Source organism: Tenrec ecaudatus, chromosome 15, assembly GCF_050624435.1.
Source record: "Tenrec ecaudatus isolate mTenEca1 chromosome 15, mTenEca1.hap1, whole genome shotgun sequence".
Taxonomy (NCBI): domain Eukaryota; kingdom Metazoa; phylum Chordata; class Mammalia; order Afrosoricida; family Tenrecidae; genus Tenrec; species Tenrec ecaudatus.
In genome coordinates this window covers 10,592,731-10,603,678 of record NC_134544.1, presented here as the reverse complement: position 1 = coordinate 10,603,678, position 10,948 = coordinate 10,592,731, and the positions used below count along the sequence as shown (strand labels likewise).

Here is a 10,948-nt window from a genome sequence, read left to right as displayed (position 1 = left end):
GAAGTACTGTTACCATGTGACTGAACAATTATGCTTCTAGGTGGTGCCCAATAAATTTAAACTTATTTTCTCAAAAAAAAACCTTTTACATGGATGTTTATAGAAATGTATTCATAAGTGACAAAACTTGAAGCAACTAAATGCAATTTAGCAAATGGGTAGTCACCTTCAAGTGGCGTATCCAATCCAGACAGTGGGATATTATTATCTACCAGTTAAGAAGAGTTCAAACCATCATAGGAATTCCACAGCCAGTTTTTGTTTTTGTTTTTTCCAGTTTCTGGAAAGACTTTATTTTGGGGGTGGGGAGAGGGGGGCCCGGCACTCAGTCCTTCTTGGCAGCGGCCTTCCTCATGGCGGCCAGCACGTTGCTCAGCTCCTCTCTCATCCTCTTGGCCCGGATATGTGTGCCCACCCGCTTCTTGATGAACTTCAGTGCCCGCTTGTCGTTGGAGACCTTGAGCAGCTCCATGGCCCTTCGCTCGTAGGGTGCGAAGCCGCACACCTCCCGGATCATGTCCCGCACGAACTTGGTGTGCTTGGTGTGGCGCCCGCGGCGGCGGCTGTGCCTCGGCTTGCTCACGTTCTTGGTCACCTTGTGGCCCTTGTCGAGGCCCACGGCCATTGGTTAGCGCACAGCCATGGCTGCGACTCTTCAATGGGTGCCGCGGCGGAAGGAAGGGGACAGCCAGTTTTTAAATCAATGGCAACTTCATCTCTACCTCACAGTTAAAATTAGTAAGAGGAAGACCCATTACATTTATAAGAATAAGTATAAAAAGAATAAGAGCTTAGCTACCAAATCCTCTAAACTTTATGCAACATAACGATGAAAATGTGAATCCTGCGGGGCTCGATATGGCCTCCATCTATCTCTGTGCACTACTGAAGGCCACATTTCCCTCTCGCTAACCCTTCCCGGGCAGCCCTTTGTGTCCTTCAACATCAAAACAGACATATGCCAAGCTTAAGGGACTCAGATCACATCCAGTTTAAATGTTCTCAAAGCTTTGAGAACAAAAAGAAGTTTGAAATAGCAAGTCAGGACTGTTGAACTGATGAATAAGGTTTTCCAATGAAATTCTCATGAGGCAGTCCTTGATATCCTCCACGCATGAGCGAGCATATTGTCAGGACAGGAAAAAACAAATCCTTCATTCCACCTTCTGAACATTTTCCCTTTAATGTACTTTTAAATTTTACCCAAACATCTTCATAATAAATGTGTTGTCTTGTATTCTTGTGCTCATCAAGAAAAATCGACCAAGAGTACCCTTTAGAAATGAAAACAAAACAAATTCAGTTGCTAGAAATGTCGGAGCTGATCTCTCTCTCTGCCTGGCAAGTACTTGACCAGCAGCTTCCCTGGGACACACCGCTCCCTGGGCCCCTTCTTTTGTTGAAGGACCTCTAATAAGACCAAGATGAGTGAGTTCTTAAGAAAACTTGCTTGAAACCATTCACTGGGGACAGAGACACGCTGAAACAGTTTAGTTTGGAATCAGTACATGTATGTAGGAATGGGAACTCTACTATCAAGGCTCTTGATGAACCCCCTTATGGGGCAATAGAAGATGGAGAAGGGACCCAAAGTTTCTCCAAAGGGAATGTAAGGAATCCTCAGGCCCTTGCCCTTCTTCCACCCAAGACTCCAGTAAACTCGGAATCACTATATCTTGATGGCAATGATGAAGAGAGAAAAGGTCACAGCTTCCCAGTGGCCTCGGGTTTGCCCTTGTGCTTGGGGGTTCCACAGCCTCTACTGTTACCACAAAACCACGGTGACGTCATGGAAGGGATGCTGCGCAAGTGCAGATGGAGACATAATTATGCAGTGATGGAAACCTGCCACATTTTATATGGCACATTTGGGGCCTCCTGGATCTTCCTGCTTTCACATAATCACAGGTCATCCCAACAAATGAGGGAAACAGATGGTGCAAAGAAGCCTATTATTTTAGCACCCTGTCTACAAAATAAAGCAATTGTTGGATGCAGAATCTCTGCCCCAATCAAAACGTCTTTGGTTCTGTGACATCCATAGGGAAGCAGAACGATGCTTTGGGATATGTAATGACTGGACAAGGATAACGATCTCGCATTTTCAGGAGCTGATCTTTCAGCGTGGAGCAAACATCTGAGCTCTGTGCCGCCATCACGTGTACCCTTAATTTTGTAAATGTCCTATAAATAGGTTTTGTAGTCTTCCATGGAGTTACTGCTTTTCTGAGCACTGTTCTTCCCCTCATTACATGATGCTGAAAAAATACTGCAGGTCATGGGTGACAGTTTTGCTACTAACACTAATGATTGATAACAAATGTTAAATAAGCCCAGGTTTGTCACTAGCAACCTTTATTACCTTACACAGCACCCCTACTCCACTTTACTGCACTGCACCCCCCAAGATATTTTTAGTATCTTAAAAACAAACACAGTTTGGTTCAACTGACATATGCTTGCATCCTTTGCTCTGCTTCAGATATTACAGTAATTTGTGGCAACACAGATATATTTTCCCTAGGATAACATCTGTGATGGAAAAAGATTAGTACTTCCCTTATTTGAATGTCTAAATAGATTACATTGGAAGCAGGTGAATAAAAATATTTAAAGCCTTATGTGACATTAGGGTAATAGATAATTGTTTGGATTCTTAGACCTTGGTTGGCATATTAAATGCAAGAAGTACTGTGGGCCCACTAAATATAAATAAAAGAGCTGACTTCAGCTAACGACTCACTTTTGTGCGTGGCTCTGTGACAGGTTTTATTGGTAATTGAAAAAAATGGCAAAGCAATTTTATGACCGTGCTCAGAGAAAAGAGCCCAGTCCATAACATGAAATCAGCCAGCAAAGCATTTTTCCTATGATTACTCCAAACCCCAAAGCAATAGGCTGGTGCATTTTTTAAAGTTTCCTTGTTATTTATTTATTTCTTAAACTTCACAGGGAGAGCATCATAGTCCACAGAGCACAAGATGCTGGTAACTCCTTCATAACCTTCTATAAAAGAACTTTGTAAAACAATGAGCAGCCAGTGTGGTTTAACCTTGTTTAGCATAAATCCTCTCTGAGCACACCCAGCATCCGTTTTATTTTACTGTGGAAGGAGAGAAAGAAAGCAAAGGCCAATGTTCTCATTTCTAGTTCCCATAAGACAGAAAATTCAAGTTGCATTTATTTCATTTTTTTCTCAGGTATAGTAGAAATTGCTTAAGGTTGAGGTTAAAGCTTTGGAATAATTGGAGAACTGAGCATCAAAAAGAACACTGGACAACTATATAGCCTTACTTTGTACATTACTGACCATTTGATTGCTTGAATGCATTTCATAGTTGGGGATATGCCTGGTAAATATATGTTTTATGGAAAATTAGAGAAGACATAACTTTTTAACCTTTCACATACCAGGCATAGCACTCTGCAAAACTCTAAGTACTCCCAAAGTTCACATATTCCAATCCTTGTTTCAATACAATTTTCCTGTAGTATTTTCAGAATACTATTAAGTCCATTCATTCGATCTCATGTGAATTGAATTCTTACAATTATGATTCACCGTCCTCTTTCTTTCTGTCCCCTCTCTCCTGCCACACACACAACATTCTTGTGACCAATACTCCCCGTAGGGCATGTGCGTCTCGATTGACTTTCTCAAACCCTCTCCTATGTTTTGATGCTCACATCATCATCCCGTTTCTTATGCTCAGTTGCTAATTGTGTGTTGCTTCCTTGTGCATCTTTCTCAGAGTTATTCTCATATTCCTACACTTTTCTTACATCTCTGGGACTTAGAATGATAAGAAAAATAACAGCGCCTTTGGAACAGTGTAACTCTCTTGGATGTCCTGCAGAAGGGTTAGCTTTCAAAGCCTAACACACCTCCCAACACGTGTCTGGGTGGACAAAACCTCGCACCACATCTCTTCCCCAGACCTGTCTGGGTTTAGCAACTCATTAAGGTTCACATGTAGGTATGATCTACAGTGTTCATTCACTTATAGTGAGCTCTACTTACTGTGAAACTGCACTTCCTGAGAAGTGTCATCAAGGTGGTTCTGTCTCAGCGACCCTGTGAATAAATAAATGGAGCACTGTCTAGCTCTGTGCCGTCCTCACAATTGTGCTGATGATTGAGATCATTGTTTCAAACGCTAGTTCAATCCAACTGTCAAGGGTTTGCCTCTTTTTCACTGCCTCAAAACCAAATATGAGGCTCTTCTCCAAGGCCTGGTTTCTCCTGACAACATGTCCAAAGTACCTGAGAGGAGACCTCACCTCTTATAAATATTTTGGCATACTTCTTTCAAGACAGATTTGTTTGTTGTTTTGGAAGCCCATGTTACTTTGACTAGGTGTATTCTTATCTTCAGAATTTGGGGGGAGACAGCTTTCCCAAACAATTTTTTTCTTTCCATGTTCATAAGCATCTATGTCAATGCCACTGTTTTTCCTGCTTTTGCATACTTCCTGACCACCAGCTCCAAATACACACACACACACACACACACACACACACACGGATATAAATCATAAATCTAGATGTTTGTTACAGCAGCACCCTACACTCAGGTACCAATTTCTTAATTTGTTCGCTCTTTTTGTTTAACACATAACCTCAAAAATTTGTGTTCCTACTGGAAACACAGGGAATCCAGGACAAATGAACCATTCAGGACTGTGGTGAGAGTGGTGATACCCAGAGCGTGGAGGGTGGGGTAGAAAGGGAGAACCGATTCCAAGGATCTACATATAACCCCCTCCCTGGGAGACAGACAACAGAAAAGTGGGTGAAGGGAGACATTAGACAGTGCAAAGCATAAGAAATATAATAATGATTTATAAATTATCAAGGGTTCATAAGGGAGGTAGGGGGGGAGAGGGGAAAATAAAGAGCTGATATTAAGGGTAGAATGTAAATGGTTTGAGAATGATGAGGGCAACAAATGTACAAATGTGCTTGACAAAATGGATGCATGGATTATAATAACAATTGTATCAGTCCCCAATAAAACGATTTTAAAAATCTGTGTCCTTAAAAAACATGGTCACTTATGCCAGTTTGAGCCTGTGCGGTCAGGTGACAGTGGCTACCCTTCATTTTGGTGTCTGTCCCAAACCGTGAATCTACCTCGTTCGTGTCTTAGTGCAATTGGAGCGTTCTCAGGGTAGTGAAACTACTTAGCACAATAACGGTAGATGCCTGATGTGAGGCATCTGTCAAACCCACAGAGTTCTACAACCCAAAATCTGAACCTGCAGAAATTGTGAGGAGGTCCCATCTGAATTCCTCTGGCCACACAAGGAGCAAGGAGAATGCAATTCCATATCAACCCAAAGGCAACTGCCATAAGACAGAGATGAGACACTCCTCCACCCTTCCGCCTTCTCTATCCAATTGGGACAGCAACTGGTCCTCCATAGCCACTTCACAGCTCTGCCTGGTTCAATAGTTCATTGCAATGGCCTCGGTGAACTGATAGAAAATAGTCGTGATTTTGGGGACTTATTCATGGAGTTATCAGGTTACTGCAGACCAGCACAGAACACATTAAGGATACAATAAGCAGCCCAGTCTCTTTCTGACTCTCAGTTACACGCTCCTCTGAATGTACCTCACTGTCTCTTAGTGTCAGCCATGTAGTTCTGCCACTCTGTGCCCTGGTCTCTGTGCCGTGGCCCCTGGTGTCTCTGTCACTTCAGGCAGGTTTATGGGATGTGCTCCAATAGTGACAATTTCTTGGCTGTCACAGGAATCTCTCTCTTCTGAAACAGCTGTCTTCTACTCTGAGGAATGGTAAAACTGGCCAATCCCTGAGTGAGAGCCCTCTACCTCTTGTTTTCCTGGTCCCATCCAATCATTTGGTGGGAGTTATAAAAATGTATGCAAAGGAAAGTCATAAATGTGTAATTCATTTCCCTGGGGATCTTCAGTGAGTATTAATGTAAGTATATTATTTTCCCAAAAAAGTATTAGTCAACAGTAGTAATAATCTACTTAATTAATAATTATATCTCAATATTGATTCAGCAGTTGTAACAAATGCACTCCTCTAGTGAAAACTCAAAACCAAACTCACTGCCATTGAGTTGATGCAGACTGACAGTGACCCCTCAGGACAGGGTAGAGCTGCCCCGGTGAGTGTCTTTATGCCCCAGAGCGGCTGGTGGTTTCTAACTCCTGACCTTGCAGCAGTCCAATGCATAATCACTATATCACCAGGGGTCCACCTTCTTGAACGCTGTTAATAATACAAGATATTGTGTAAGAGAGGAGTGTACTGAGGTATGTGCAAACTTTCTGAAATTTATGTAAATCTAAAGCTTCTCTTTACAAGAGATTATCTATGTTTTAAAAATCATTTTATTGGGGGCTCATACATCTCTTATCACAATCCACATATCCATCCATTGTGTCAAGCACATTTGTACATTTGTTGCCCTCATCATTCTCAAAACATTTTCTTTCTACTTGAGCCCTTGACAACAGCTCCTCATTTGTTCCCTTGCCCCCCCCTCACTTCTCCCTCATGAACCCTTGATAATTTATAAATTAATTTTATTTTGTCATATTTTACACTGTCTGACACCTCCCTTCACCCACTTTTCTGTTATCCCATTTTTTAAAAATTAGGGGCCCATACAACTCCCATCACAATCCACACATACATCCACCGTGTCAAGCACATCTACACATCCTTTGCCATCATCACTGTCAAAACACTTACATTCCACTTGAGCCCTTAATATCAGCTCCCCATTCCTCCTCCTCCCCCACACCCCCTCCTCCACTAGCCATTCCTAATTCATAAATTATTATTATTTTGTCATATCCTACACCGTCCAACATCTCCCCCCACCTACCCCTCCACTGTCCATCCCCCAGGGAGAAGGCCACATGTAGATCCCTGTAATCAGCTCACCCCCTCTACCCCACCTTCGCCGCACCCTCCAGGCATCACAACTCTCACCACTGGCTCTGAAGGGGTCATCTGTCCTGGATTCCCTGTGCTTCCAGTTCCCTTCTGCACCAGTGAACATCCCATTTTTATAGTCAATGTTCAGAATTTTTGCTTTATTTTTCCAGTTTAACTTATAAAAAGTATTTAAGTTTGCAATTCCATTAATGCACCCTTAAAATACAGCATTTTTCATGCATGTTAAGTTGCCAAACCTCTCAGAATTATTTAGATACTTCAAACATGGCATGTGTGATATTAGAATAGATGAATCATTGAGTTTATTATTTGTTTTTCAGGCTGAAGCCTGAAGTATAAAGTGACTAAAAATGATTGAAGTTTAATCAATATCACTTTAGCCTTAATGCAGACTAGTGTGCACAGATTGGCATAATTCATGAAATGAGTGATAAAATCTGACTAAGGCTAACTATGATGGAATTGCCATTTTTGCTTGAAAAATATTAATGTTTTTGAAAATCCAGCAAATAATTATAAGGTTTACTGCTTACCAGATGTCTATATTCTTCTTACTGATATCATTCCATAATGCAAATTTCTGTTTATACATCTTAAAGGTGCAATATCATCTTTCCTTTTATCAAGTATAAAATAAATTGAATTAATAGTTTTATAAACAAATCAGAGATTCTGGTATTATTTCTATGTTCTTTTTTATTTAGCAATTGTATTCAGTGTTGTATTAGACTTACACTGTCATTTAACAGATAGTTGAAAAGAAACTGTAAATAAGAGTAAGTTGATTTGAATATAATTAAACTTGAAAACTTCCTGTATGAATATTCAATAAAGTTTCTGAAATCTATTCCCACATATTGTTGTTGATGATTTATTGTTTTATTAATAAAATTAACTCCAATCCTTCAATACAATGAAGGTTGTATCTTTTTATTTTATTTTAACAATTTATTGGGGCTCATACAATTCTTTTCACAGTTCATACATATACATACATCAATTGTATAAAGCACATCTGTACAGTCTTTGCCCTAATCATTTTTTTCTCTTTTCTTCTTTTACATTTTATTAGGGACTCATACAACTCTTACCACAATCCATACATATACATATATCAATTGTATAAAGCACATCCATACATTCCCTACCCCAATCATTCTCAAGGCATTTGCTCTCCACTTAAGCCCCTTGCTTTTATCCACCATGAATGCAATACCTTAAAGTGTTTCCACTTATAATACTTATGTGGCATGCACATAATATATTGATAGATGTGGGATTATCTCAGCATCATTCTTACTAATGCTTTAATCTGGAACAATATATCCATGCTAACTGACTATTTTCCTGCATTACACATGAGGTAGTATTTGTGCACATGTGCGTATGCATACTCTAATTGCATAAAATTTTACGTTTGCTATTTAAAACATTACAAAATTTATTTGCCCCAGGTCATGTGTTCATAGCTCTAGGCATATTTTTATTCTGCCTCTTTTCATAAGAATTATTTGACATTTACTAAAATATAGTAAGATCCATTTAAGGGTTAAGTAGGTCAATAGAACATCTGCCGAAAGAACACATATTACTTTCTTCTTTCTCTAGAATTTGGTACAAAGGTCCCTAATCTGCATGAACAAAGAGACGGGGCATTATACGATTGTATAAAATGTTGGATGAAGCCAGGCCTTGTCTATAAAGAGATGGTTAGAATAAAGGGGATGTCTCATCCAGTCATATCTACTTTTCTAGGAATTTGGAGCTGAGCCCAAGCAGTATTATGAGTCTTTGTATTGGTTTCCTAGGGAAAGGATAGCCCCAGCCTTTTGATCCTCTGGTTCTAGTACATTCCTGGGAAAAGGAAAGTATGGAAATAAGTGTTTTGTAAACTGTTTTGAGGTTTGTATACTCCACAGCAGAGAGGATCTCACAAATAATAGGTCAATAAGTATACACAGTTAATGGAGAAAGTTGCACCAACCATTATACCTCACCATCACTTTCTACCATTCTCTGCTGTGGAAAATGACCTTTCATTGGGACACAATTGGAAATTTCTGGGAAAGAACGATGTTTGGATATTTATCTCTTTCTCTGCCTCCTCCTGCTTCTGCAAAATTCTAACTGCTTATTGTGGCTTTAATTCATTAGGAGGTTGGCTCCTGAAATCTCGCTAGCTATTGTAACACTATCACCTCCTCCTTACACCTAAAGCTTACATTTGCTTCCTCTTCTACAATTTCCTGTGTTTCTCAGCCACTATCAGAGGCTTTCATGACACTTTCTACACATATAAATGTCATATTTTTATCTGTTATCTTGGGTAAAATGTCTTTAAATGCATGCCTTTAAGTTTATATTGAATATCTGTTTAGCTTACTCACAGTTGTTATGTGTTTGCATTTTTCATGACGTAAGTAGTTGATTAGCCTACTATTTATTAAGGATAGCCCTTTATGGCATATAAGCATGCAGTGTTGCTTAACATTGACAAAACCTTGGTGGTGGACTAAAAATACCAAACTCACTGCTGTCAAGTCAATTCTGCCTTATAGAGACCCTGTGGACAGGGTAGAACTGCCTCTGTTGATTTCTGAGACTAACTCTTTAGGGAGTAGAAAGCCTCATCCTTTTCCTGCAGATCTGCTGGTGGTTTGGAACTGCTGACATTGAGGTTAGCAACCCAATGCATAACAACTATGCCACCAGGGCTCTGCCAGTTGTGTACAGAAATGTTTATTATTCACACATCTATGCAGTAGGCCTTACCAGGTCTGTAATTGGTTCACTCTGATGTGTGAGATTCATTCAGCAAGCTAGCCTTTACCATGTCCTTTCTTAACCCTATCAAAGCAAACACATTCCATTGCTCAAGATCTATTTGCTCCTCTTCTTGCTTCAGTTTTGTTGGCATCCTATTGGCTAATGCTATTCTCTTGACTAAGGTCAAATCCAGAGAAAGGGGAAATGTTCAGTTATGTGGCTCAGGGAACGGATAGAGGGAAGAGTAAACCATTAAGGCAATTTGTACAGATGGCCATAAGTATACCATGTTCATTTTTCTGAGATATTGAGTGACCACAATGGAGGCCAACCTGGGAGTTAATCTTATTGAGTGTGCCCTGACCAGATGACAGAAAGCATTCGAGACTGTTACTCAGACATATACAGTTGACCACTCAGCTCCTGGTCCACATCTAACCACATTCTGGGGAGAGAAAATAGTCAGAAAACATGAAGTAACTAAGTGTTCAAAGGTATCCCTCAAAGGCCAACAAGTGGTGCAAAGTGCTATCGTCTTGATTTCCATTGTATTATGTAGCATAAAACATCTAGAGATTGTTTAAAGTATGTGGAGGATGCATGCAGGTTATCTGTAAATGCTACCCTGTTTGATATAAGAGACATGGTTTTGGTATTCTGGGACATCTAGGAAGCAATCCTCTGTGGATACCAAGGGCTGACTGGAAAATTTACTGTGATTCTTAAAGGCTGAATACCAATGGAGAGGTGTCATGCAAAATGGCTCAGTATGCAAAATGGCTCAGTCTCCTCTTAGAGAACCTGAAGCACAGTACCAACAGTACTCCCTTAACCTTCTAATCAGACAGCCCATCAGCTCATGGGCAAGGGCCCCTGGCGGGAGAGTGGTTAGGAGTTGGTCTTCTAAATGCAAGGTCAGTCTTTGAAACCTCTAGCAACTCCATGGGAGAAAGATGGTGTTTTTGACAGTCATGAAGCGTTGCAGTCTCACAAACCCACAGGGGAATTCCACTCTGCCCAATGGTGCCACTATGATTCTTCATTGACTCAGTGACAGCGAGTTTCCTTTTGGTTTCTATTGATAAATTGAGTGAGCGTCTCAATGTAGTTTGATATTAGTGGAGATGATAATGATAACACATAAAGTATAAAGTCACTTCCCCTGCACCTTTGCCATGATATTGTTGTCGTTCGATGCCATTGAGTGGGTTCTGACTTAGAGTGATCCAATGTACAACAGA

The 10,948-nt window shown here is 40.4% G+C and overlaps 1 pseudogene; it reads right to left on the bottom strand.

The window, feature by feature from the left end:
• Positions 1-287: 287 nt before the first annotated feature.
• On the bottom strand, positions 288-643 carry LOC142427930 (large ribosomal subunit protein eL36 pseudogene; annotated as a pseudogene).
• Between the last annotated feature and the right edge of the window lie 10,305 nt (positions 644-10,948).